We start from the raw sequence: 10,404 nt of genomic DNA, 5'->3' as shown, positions 1-10,404 counted from the left end.
ACATTATGTTTGTAATGTCTTTCTTGAAGAAGGACGTTTATAACTTATTGCAAACTGAAATCCTCCATTAGTCTGGGCCTCTTTACAAAAGCATATAATGTGTGTTGGCACATATCCTACCTGTTGGGAATGAAGGAGCCCTGATTCGCTGCTCTGATGGAACATCTGCTGTTTTACATGCTGCAGCGTTTTATACACACGACTTGAGAGTAAAAACGGATTTGGAGAAAAAAGTTACTCTGGTACTGAGTAATCTTAACATTAATTAATTTAACATTTAGAAAACTATTTAATCAGACAGACAAAGTTATATGCAATTTCTGGCATTTGAAAACTTAACTAAAATGAAACAAATATAGAAATAAAAACCAATAACTAATTCAGGCAGAAGAAACATTACATTTTAAGCAATATTTACAATATTGTATTGGCTCTAGAAAAAACCCTTGGACAAAGAAGCGTTCCTATTTTTATTATTATTGTTCCATTTTCTGGAGGGGAAAATGGGTGGATGTGGGAAGTGGGGTCAGGAGAGGAGCTGGTGCCTCTCCAGCAGGGCATTAGAGGGGAGAGGCGGGTCACCCTGGACAGGTCACCAGTCCATTGTTGGGTAACACCGAGACACACAGGACACACAACCACACACACAAGGAGAATGTAGAGAAACCAGTGAACCCAACAGTCACGTTTCTGGACTGTGGGAGGAAACCGGAGTACCTGGAGAAAACCCACCATGCAGGGAGAACATGGAGACTCCATGCAGAAAGACCGGGAACCGAACCCAGAACCTTCTTGCTGCAAGGCACCAGCTCTACCAACTGGACCACCGTGCAGCTCTGTTTATTATTATTATTATTATTATTATTATTATTATTATTATTATTATTATTATTATTATTATTATTATTTTATTATTAATTTATTAAACCAGAAGTCTCATTTTAACAAATTGCATGTGTGTATCCATTTCTGGTAAATATTTTGCTAAAACATATAAAACATGAATAAAGAAAATTTGTTGAATAGCCACAAATTTGCTTAATTTCTTCTGAATAAAATTCCTCAAGAATGTTGCAGCAAAACTACTGCAAACTTAAATATTATTATTATTGAATATTATTAAATCTAATTGATCACTATCATTTCTGCTTTTGCACAAATGTGAAGTTTCTTTTACATGTAGATTAATCATCAACTAGAAGGAGCAGAAATGTTGGTCAAGCTGACAATAAAATCCTGATTTTTAACCCTTTATTCACAATTTTTGCTCTTCTATTTCACTTCTTTTCCCAAAGTTTCTTTATGCTCTTTTTATTTCTTTCAGGTTTTTTCTCCCATTTTACACATACCACATTTACCAATAATTTATTCCATCTTTAGTTTCTCTGCAATATTCTTACGTTTCCCTGAAATATGCTACATTCATAGTGGCAACATGAGCTTTACGGTCCGAACCAGAACCAGAGGAGCCTTTTCTGTTCTAAGTCCCACCTTCAGCATCCATACAAGGAGATGGTGGGACGCTTTGGACTGGGGTCCAGCTGCTCCATAAAAGAGGCACGTGCAAAAATCAGAAAGCAGGAATCTGGTGAGAAATCCTCTGATTGCACCTCCGTTTGATCTTAAACTTCAGACTTATAAAATCTGTTATTTATTTCATCACCTCATACTTTCAGGTACATCTGCTGAAACATATAATGGTTGTTTTCAACTGGAAGAAAGTCCACATCGCATCGGCTTCAAAGGACAACATCCAGTTCATCTCTGCTGACCTTCAGGTATGACCACATTCATTTCTCCACAAAGGAAACCAGCAAGTCAACTTTTCAATTTTAAGCTTAAATTGCGTTCTTACAGAAATACGTCGACTTTTTTGGTTGGTTAGGGGGCAATAAATGATCTAGATAGATCCTGTTGGCCTGGTTTTGTGTTGAATCCTGGAGTGAGACATGAAAAAGCTCTAAAGTGTCAGATTCCTCTGACCTGATAGGAGATTTGCTGCTTCCTTCCCGTGTGCACAGATTTGTTTCCACAGACTGAGATACAGTAAACAATATCTATTATAGTATTATATAATGGAGATACAACACTGTATGTGTTCCAGCACACACACACACACACACACACACACACACACACACACACACACACACACACACACACACACACACACACACACACACAGACCTCAGTCAGTACAGAACACAGCAGCTGTAAAACTCCAACTCTTGCTTCTTTCCACTTGTTTCCTGGGATAACAGTGTTGATTTTAAGAGTCTATTTTTCTTTCTAAAGAAAAATAAAATAATAAAAATATTGAATAATAAATTAAAATCAACACTGTCATCCCACTTCTTACACCACCGTCCTGCAGCTGGTCAGATGATCTGTGTCCAGATCCAGACTGAAAACTGAAGGTTATGGAGGTTTTGTGGTCAGGATCTGAACTTATGATTATACAAATCTCTTCAATTGTTCTAAGTCTCTTTTAAGCAAATTTTACACATAAAAAATAAGCTTTTTCCAATTAAGCTAATTTTATCAAAAGATTGGCTTTCAGGTCTATTTTACACGTTATGCGTTTCCAGTTTATACTATTACTTTGTTTAACTCAGATTTTTGAAGGTGCTATACAAACACAATTATATTTAGTTTTATTTAATTTATAAAAGTGTTCATTTATCAGTTACTCGGTATTTAAGTAGCCATTTTATAAAATATTTTTCCAAAAAACAGAGTTATTTTTTGGATGGATGTTTTTTACCTGGGTAAAAATATGCAGAAGTTTCTTCAGTACAATGTTCCTGGATACTCTGTCCTCCTCTGAAATAAGCTTTGAGCTGAATTTACTGGTTGACACTAATCTCACATTGTGGTCCTGCTGCATCAGAAGTTTTGCTCATGTTTTCTCTCCAATGCATTTGAAATCATAAGTTATGTCGGAGTAGCTGTGGCTCTTTGAGTAGCGTAGAAGGTTGTTGGTTTATTTACAGCTTAAATAAACCTACAACAAATAAACCAAGTTAAACTGAGTGTTTGGTCAAAATGACTGGAAAGTGCTTTGTAAGTTCAAGTTTCTTTTATGGATCCATCAAGATCCAACATATTTTATGATCATTTTAGGATTTTATTTTTAAAAAACTGGACATTTTTCATTGTTTCTTCTGTAAAGTTTCCTGCATACAGTCAATAACTCCAGCACACAAACAACGTGTCCAGACTGTATTTGTGTGCTGCTCCATGTTCTGGATGTTTTCCTGCTCCAGCATAACTGAGTCAACATCCAGAGGTTGATTTGGATCAGCAGAACCAGGGGAAACATTTTGATGTTTGGATTTAAGTTGGTGAGCTGGTGAACAGTGTGTCTGAAAATGCTCTGAATATGACAGAGAGGAAAGGAAGTGCTGTATTTATTTACCGTCTAAACGTTTCCCATAACCCTCGACATTGTTTCCCCAGTGGGATTAAGAAACGACCATTCCCAGGATCATGTTCACATGGAGGGGGGGGAGGGGGGGGGGCGATACTGGGATGAGAAAGGTTAATACAAATTGACTGCAGTAAAACTCAACTTATGCAAAAGTTTGCTTTAAAACATTTTGTATATTTGTGTACGAGTGAATGTCTGCGACATTCTAGGATATGAAATTATGAAATTATGTGACTAAATCCAAACAACTTCCTTCCAGTGAAACACCAGTAGAAACCAGCAACAGTTAAAATCACTTATAAGATGTAAATCTACTGGGCTGTTGATTAATTATCTCTATTTATGGTTTAAAACAGATTAACAACAACTAAATCTGATTTCTACTCAAATGCCAAATCATTCTTGATCTGCGTGTGAATCAAAGGGAGAAGAAAGAAATGAGCTGAAATGAAGCTGAGAACATAGAACTGTTTGCTTCCTGCATGTGATTTAAAGAACAAGAAGGAATGAGAAGGACGACCATATTAGGCAATGTTTGGATTAGCAGGAGAGAGAGAGAGAGAGAGAGAGAGAGAGAGAGAGAGAGACAGAGAGAGAGAGAGAGAGAGAGAGAGAGAGAGAGAGAGAGACAGAGATTCTCTGACTCTTATCACAGTCTGCATAAACACACCATTCTTTTCCCAACTGTGGCCAAAAAAGGAGAGACTGAAATCAATCTGATCTTATCCTCACAGTCTTTCCTCAGTAACTGTAATAATGTTTTCTAAATGGCCATAAAAGCCATTTAGCAGAACAAAAATATTTTTCATATGAAATAAACAAGCAGAGGATCCTGCTGACATGAAATACATGTTTGGTGCATAGACATAGACATAGACATAAAAGATTGTGGGGTTTGTCCATTCAACTTGTTTCTTCTTCATTTGGCCTCATTCAGTCTGTTGAGGATGGAGAAACACTGGAAGATAAAAGCTGCCTGAGCTGCATGTCCACTCTGACTGGAAAAGGGAATGTATGTAGCTCTCTCTCTGTCTCTCTCTCTCTCTCTCTCTGTCTCTCTCTCTCTCTCTCTCTCTCTCTCTCTCTCTCTCTCTCTCTCTTTGTCTCTCTCTCTCTCTCTCTCTCTCTCTCTCTCTCTCTCTCTCTCTCTCTGTCTCTCTCTCTCTGTCTCTCTCTCTCTCTTTGTCTCTCTCTCTCTCTCTCTGTCTCTCTCTCTCTGTCTCTCTCTCTCTCTCTCTCTCTCTCTCTCTCTCTCTCTCTCTCTCTCTCTCTCTCTCTCTCTCTCTCTCTCTCTCTCTCTCTCTCTCTCTCTCTCTCTCTCTCTCTCTCTCTCTGTGGGCGGAGCTGTGGACCAATCACAGTCTGGAGGAGCAAATGTTTATCGTATTCTCCTCCAGACTTTTCCAAGGTCCTCAAAATGCAAAAACTACCAAATAAGGACAGAAAGAATTTCTACCAAAGAAAAGTAAGAAACCTCCAGTATGAATTCTTTCTCATTTAGTAACTTCTTATCTCAAGTTTAATTCCTGCAGTGTGAATATCAGATCTGGGCCATAAAATCTTTTTCATATGAAAAGTCAGAACCTGCTTCCTGCTGTGTTTTTCTAAGGTGTTAAACTGATCAGCAGCTGTTCAGACGACAACATGACGGATTCACATCTGGACAAAACGCAGCTCTTCTGATGGAGAAGGTGATATTTCTAAAGTATTGTTATTTGCCTTTGATTAGGATAAAATATGTATTTAAGTGTAAAAGCACATTTCCTGTTCCAACTGGAAACATACATGAGAGAAAGTTTACTTATTGTTTTCTGCTTATTTCTAGACAGAAGTGAAGAATCTGTTTCTGAACCTGCAGCAACTTGAGCATCATGTTGGAAATGAAGTTTGTCTCTTTGGTCTCTTCACACATTTCAATTCAACCCAATTCAAAAATACCTTTTGATTCCAAACGGAAATTAAATATTAAATGTAATAATATGATTTCATTTATTAATGTAGTCATTCATACATAATTCACTCTTTTTATTTCTAACACATAAGTAATGTTAATGACAGAAGATTTTTTTAGTCTTTTGTTTGTTTTTATACAAATGAATGTGCTGCTCATCCCTGTGGCCCCTGGTGCAGTGCTGCATCTCTGGTCAGTCGGTAGTCTGAGATGAAGCACTGTAGCTCGGGACGGAGGGCAGACAGAGCTGCTGTCAGTAACGAGGAAGAAGCATCTATGAAGATTGGCAGGACTGTGACATGTTTCTCTAGAGAAGAAAGGAGAAAGTGAATCTGGCATCCATGGAGTTCTAACGGATATTTGGTCAACCATTCTGTCATTTTTTCTGTTTTGTGTTGCTCCTTTCTTATTTTATGAACTCCAGCTGAGTTCATAAAATACTCAGCTTTTCTTTTCTTTTTTTTCCAAAAGTAGAATTTTGAACAGTCACTCTTTTCAGCTTGTTTTTCCTTTACCCTTTTCTCTGGGGTCCAGTTTTCCCAGGAATCCCTTCACTCATGAGAAAAGGGGATTCCTGGAAATACTGATCTTGGGGGCGAGGCTTCTCACCATGAACAGAGTAGAAGGAATTCATGTGTGTGTGTGTGTGTGTGTGTGTGTGTGTGTGTGTGTGTGTGTGTGTGTGTGTGTGTGTGTGTGTGTGTGTGTGTGTGTGTGTGTGTGTGTGTGTGTGCTCTTCAGCTGAACTCCTAAAAAAAGAGTTGACAGCTGTCCATCCATCCATTTTCTGTCCCTTACGGGGGACGGGAGGGTTGCTGGTGCCTCTCCAGTGAACGTTTCGGGCGAGAGGCGGGGTCACCTGGACAGGTCACCTGGACAGGTCACCTGGTCACCTGGACAGGTCACCTGGACAGGTCACCTGGTCACCTGGACAGGTCACCAGTCGAGTTGACAGCTGTGAGATATCTTTAAGAAGACAAAGTGATTTACGCTCCTCATGTTTTACTTGCATATCATTTCAAATTGTACATCTAATGGTTTTGGTTGTCTGACAGAATAAAGAAAATAGTTCAAATAATTTATATTTTTCTCTGTTTGCTCATTTTTTCCCCAAGGAAAATAGATATGAAATAGATATGTATGTCATGAAATCAAAAACCAATAACTGAATCACCTCCATGCAAAACAATTAGTGATAAAACCTGATTTGTCATAGAACATTTTGAACATTAAATTTATTTTCATGTAAGATTCTGATCATCTCAATAATGCAGAAGTTCAGTGGCAAAAACAAATTTGTGAATTTGTTCTGCAAATGGAATCACATAGTTTTTGCCTTGCAGACTGAAAGCTGTGGGCCGTTTCAGTTTCCTCCACATGTTCATTAGTGCCTGGTGTCACTGTTGCCTTACAGCAAGAAGGTTCTGGGTTTGATTCCCGACCCGGGGTCTTTCTGAGTGAGGTGTTGCATGTTCTCCCTGTGCATGGTGGGTTTTCACCGGTTTCTGCTAAATATGCTACTGGCAGAAAAATGACTTACAGTTACAGGAAAACTGTTGACCTGCCATCCTCAGTGGCTATGCTAACTAGACTAGCACCGCAAATAGTAGTGTAGTGGAGATCATTTTTTTGTTTTTTTTACATATTTTTACAAATATTTAAAATATATATTTTTATAACAACTGCTGAAAGATCCTGAAATGCTACCACATTCTCCTTTCTCATTTTAAGCTGCTGAGCAGCTGGAGGCTAAAACCTGGTTGAACTGCTGAGCTTATCTTAGCTACTTCTCAGTCCAACGTTTCTATAATGGTTCTAAACAGCATTATAGAGAAATATGGCTGTGATGACATACTGAAGGGAGTGTGAGAAAGCATAAGTGCTACCCAGGTGGGCCCCATATGGTTCCCAGAAGGTTTTATCCTTGGTTTTTCATTTATCCCATACAGGGACCCACCTTGGTTTGCTGGCTGGGTTCTTCAAGAGATGGAGGCCAATATAAAGGCATCAGATCCAGCCAGCTGGTGTGAAGTCAGATTTATTTCAAGTCATTTTTGATATACAGGTGCTGGTCAAAAAATTTGAATGTCATGAAAAAATTTATTTAAATCAGTAAATCCATTCAAAAAGTAACATTTGTATATAATATTTATTTATTACATACAGATATATTCCAGATGTCAATTTCTTTTATTGTTTATTTTATTGTTGATGATTATTACTGATAACTAATGAAAACTCCAAATTCAGTATCTCATAAAATTATAAAATTGTGAAAAGAAAGAGCAAGTTTCTTGACACTAGCTAGCTAACATTACTGTATGTATTCTATTATGCTGTGTGTATCACACATGTGAGTGTGTGAATGTGCGTGATTTATTTATCCATCCATCCATCCATCCATCCATCCATCCATCCATCCATCCATCCATCCATCCATCCATCCATCCATCCATCCATCCATCCATCCATCCATCCATCCATCCATCCATCCATCCTCCGTTTATCCAGGGTCGGGTCGTGGGGTCAGCAGCCCAAGTAAGGAGGCCCAGACTTCCCTCCCCAGCCACTTGTTCCAGCTCCTCTGGAGGAATCCATGGCGTTCCCAGACCAGCTGAGAAACATCGTCAGCGTGTCCTGGGTCTTCCCCGGGTCCTCCTCCTGTGGGATGTGCCCAGAACACCTCACCAGAGAGAAGTCCAGGAGGCATCCTGACCAGATGCTCGTCTCGACGTGAAGAAGCAGCGGCTCTACTCTGAGTCCCTCCTGGGTATCTGACCTTCTCACCCTTTTTCTAAGGAAGAGCCCAGCCACCCTGCGGAGGAAACCCATTTGGGCTGCTTGTATCCGTGATCTCTCTTCACCACGACAGATCAGTGCAGCGCCGCTTCACTGCAGAGCTGCACCGATCCGCTGCACCGATCCGCTGCACCGATCCGCCTGTCGATCTCCTGCTCCCTTTTTCCCTCATTGGTGAACAAGATTCCCAGATACCTGATCTCCTCCACTTGGGGCAGGACTTCCTCCCCGACCCAGAGAAGGCACTCTATTGTTTTCCAGCTCATTTATTTATGCATTTATTTATATAGCTATGAATTTTTATTTTATTTATTGAGATGATAAAGAAAGAACCTTGAACACATTGATCAACAGGTTTTGTCATTCAACACATTCTCTCTCTCTTGGTTTTCTTATCCAGGATGTCAGACACACAAATAATACACATGCCCAATAAAGTATAGGTGGTAATGTTAGCTAGTTGGTTAGATAACTAGTGTTGGTTAACTTTGAAGAAGGCCAGCATGTTGATTTGTGACAATAACGCTGTCACAGTACTCATGATTGACACACAAACACATTTGTGAGGTAAAAAATATAGATAATACTTATATTTAGGACTTCTTGCTGTGTAAAATATTATTATTCATGTGTGACACTTAGGTCTCAGTGTGTTTGGTTCACAAAAGAATATTTTCCTGACACTAACAATTGGTAAGAAACAAAGATTCCCATTAAACTCCATAGGAAATGAATGCGGGTCATTTTGGACCCACTGATGGAAGAATGGGGTAGTGATAGAAAATATATTTCTTCAAATGTATTAAAGGTAAATTAAAAAATTTGAATTGCATGATATCAGTAACATGTTTCTTGAGGAATACCTGGAATATGAAGTGATGAAAACGTTTCATTACAAAGGTATTGCAAAAAGATGACCTCACCGGGTCAAAAGATGACCTCACCGGGTCAAAAGGACCCACTTACACATCAATTTTGGGGAGGTCAGCAAAATTCCACTGAAATGTAACGTAACATATAGTTTAAAAAGATTTTAAACCACATTCAAGCTGCAGGACCAAAAATGACTAATAATGCACATGAAACATTGTTTTATTCTCAGTAAGCCTGCAGAGAAGTAAAATTAAAGTTAAAATGTTGCTCAGTCTCACTGATCTAATTTCTGCTACACCTTTACAAAAATTTTAAGTTCCAATTAAAAAAGCTTTAATGTGTAACTGCTCTTAATAAAATAAAACATTGGTTTATTGAAATTGCTCCCAATACAAGTTATTGGCTATTGAAATTATAACTTGTTAAGTTGCTTTATTTTTAAGCCTTTTTTAGTTTTGTCATATCCTGGCTGACTGAGAACCACAAGTAGATAGAAATGAATGTCTGGGGAGAATCATAATTTAAACGTAACACTTAAAGCACCAGGGTTCATATAGAAATATATTCAGATTTTATTTTGTGGTTTTAAAGGCTTAGCTTCCTGTTTTTTCTATCTGTTCTCGACTCAAACTGAGCTGCCGACCTCCCTCCCGTTTCAAACTCTTCTAATTAATGTAAAAGTTAGAGTTAAATATGAATGAGATGTTTGTTACATTTGACAAAAAGCTTAAGTCTATGAAAGCAATGTAGCCAGTTTCGCTAGTTTTGATTTCCAAGGCATAGCAAAGCAGCTTATCATGATTAAGTAGTAAAATAACAAACTTCAGTCTGATTTTTATTGTTAATGTTGTTGAGAAAAATTATTATTTTGAGTGTTTAACACAGTTTAAACCTTTTAGAACGAATTTCTTAAGTTTGAACAGGTTTGTGTTAGTGATTTAAAACCTGAAGAACTATTGCTGGGTTAAGTATTTAAAGTACAAAGGAGAATAGAGGATCTGCAAGAGAATTTCGGCTCAGACCCCTGGAGTCTTATCATTAAAGACAGCAGGTCATAAATTAACATGCAGGAAGGTGGAGGACAGCATCACTTGAATTACTGTGAGAAAGGAAACTTTGGTCGGTTCACGTAACCAGGATGAGAAGTTTTATAAAACTAACATCTGACATGGTGAAAAACTGAATATAACATAAAATGTTTTAAATCACTAACAGTTAATTTGTAAGACATTTTTCTTAGTTATTAATAACATGTTTTGACTGAAAATTCTATTATCTTGTTTTAGAATTAATTTAGTCAATGATGTATTTGAAATTGTATTATTTCTGACTATATTAGAATCACATGAAA

General features: G+C 38.0%; 1 long non-coding RNA gene across 4 annotated transcripts; it reads left to right on the top strand.

The window, feature by feature from the left end:
- The first annotated feature begins 1,569 nt into the window (after positions 1 to 1,569).
- Positions 1,570 to 6,463, top strand: LOC103460551 (uncharacterized). 4 transcript variants are annotated; one of them, XR_014089324.1, is made up of 5 exons: positions 1,572 to 1,778; positions 4,368 to 4,442; positions 4,839 to 4,895; positions 5,040 to 5,121; positions 5,256 to 6,463. It is a non-coding gene; the product is annotated as an uncharacterized LOC103460551 (long non-coding RNA). The 4 variants fall into 4 exon arrangements; XR_014089323.1 differs by having other exon boundaries at positions 4,839 to 5,121; XR_532948.2 differs by having other exon boundaries at positions 1,570 to 1,778; positions 4,368 to 5,121.
- The last annotated feature ends 3,941 nt before the right edge of the window (positions 6,464 to 10,404 follow it).

Source organism: Poecilia reticulata, chromosome 10, assembly GCF_904066995.2.
Source record: "Poecilia reticulata chromosome 10, P_reticulata-male-v2, whole genome shotgun sequence".
Classification (NCBI taxonomy): domain Eukaryota; kingdom Metazoa; phylum Chordata; class Actinopteri; order Cyprinodontiformes; family Poeciliidae; genus Poecilia; species Poecilia reticulata.
Note: the sequence above shows the minus strand (reverse complement) of the source record. Positions and strands in the feature narration are given on the sequence as shown.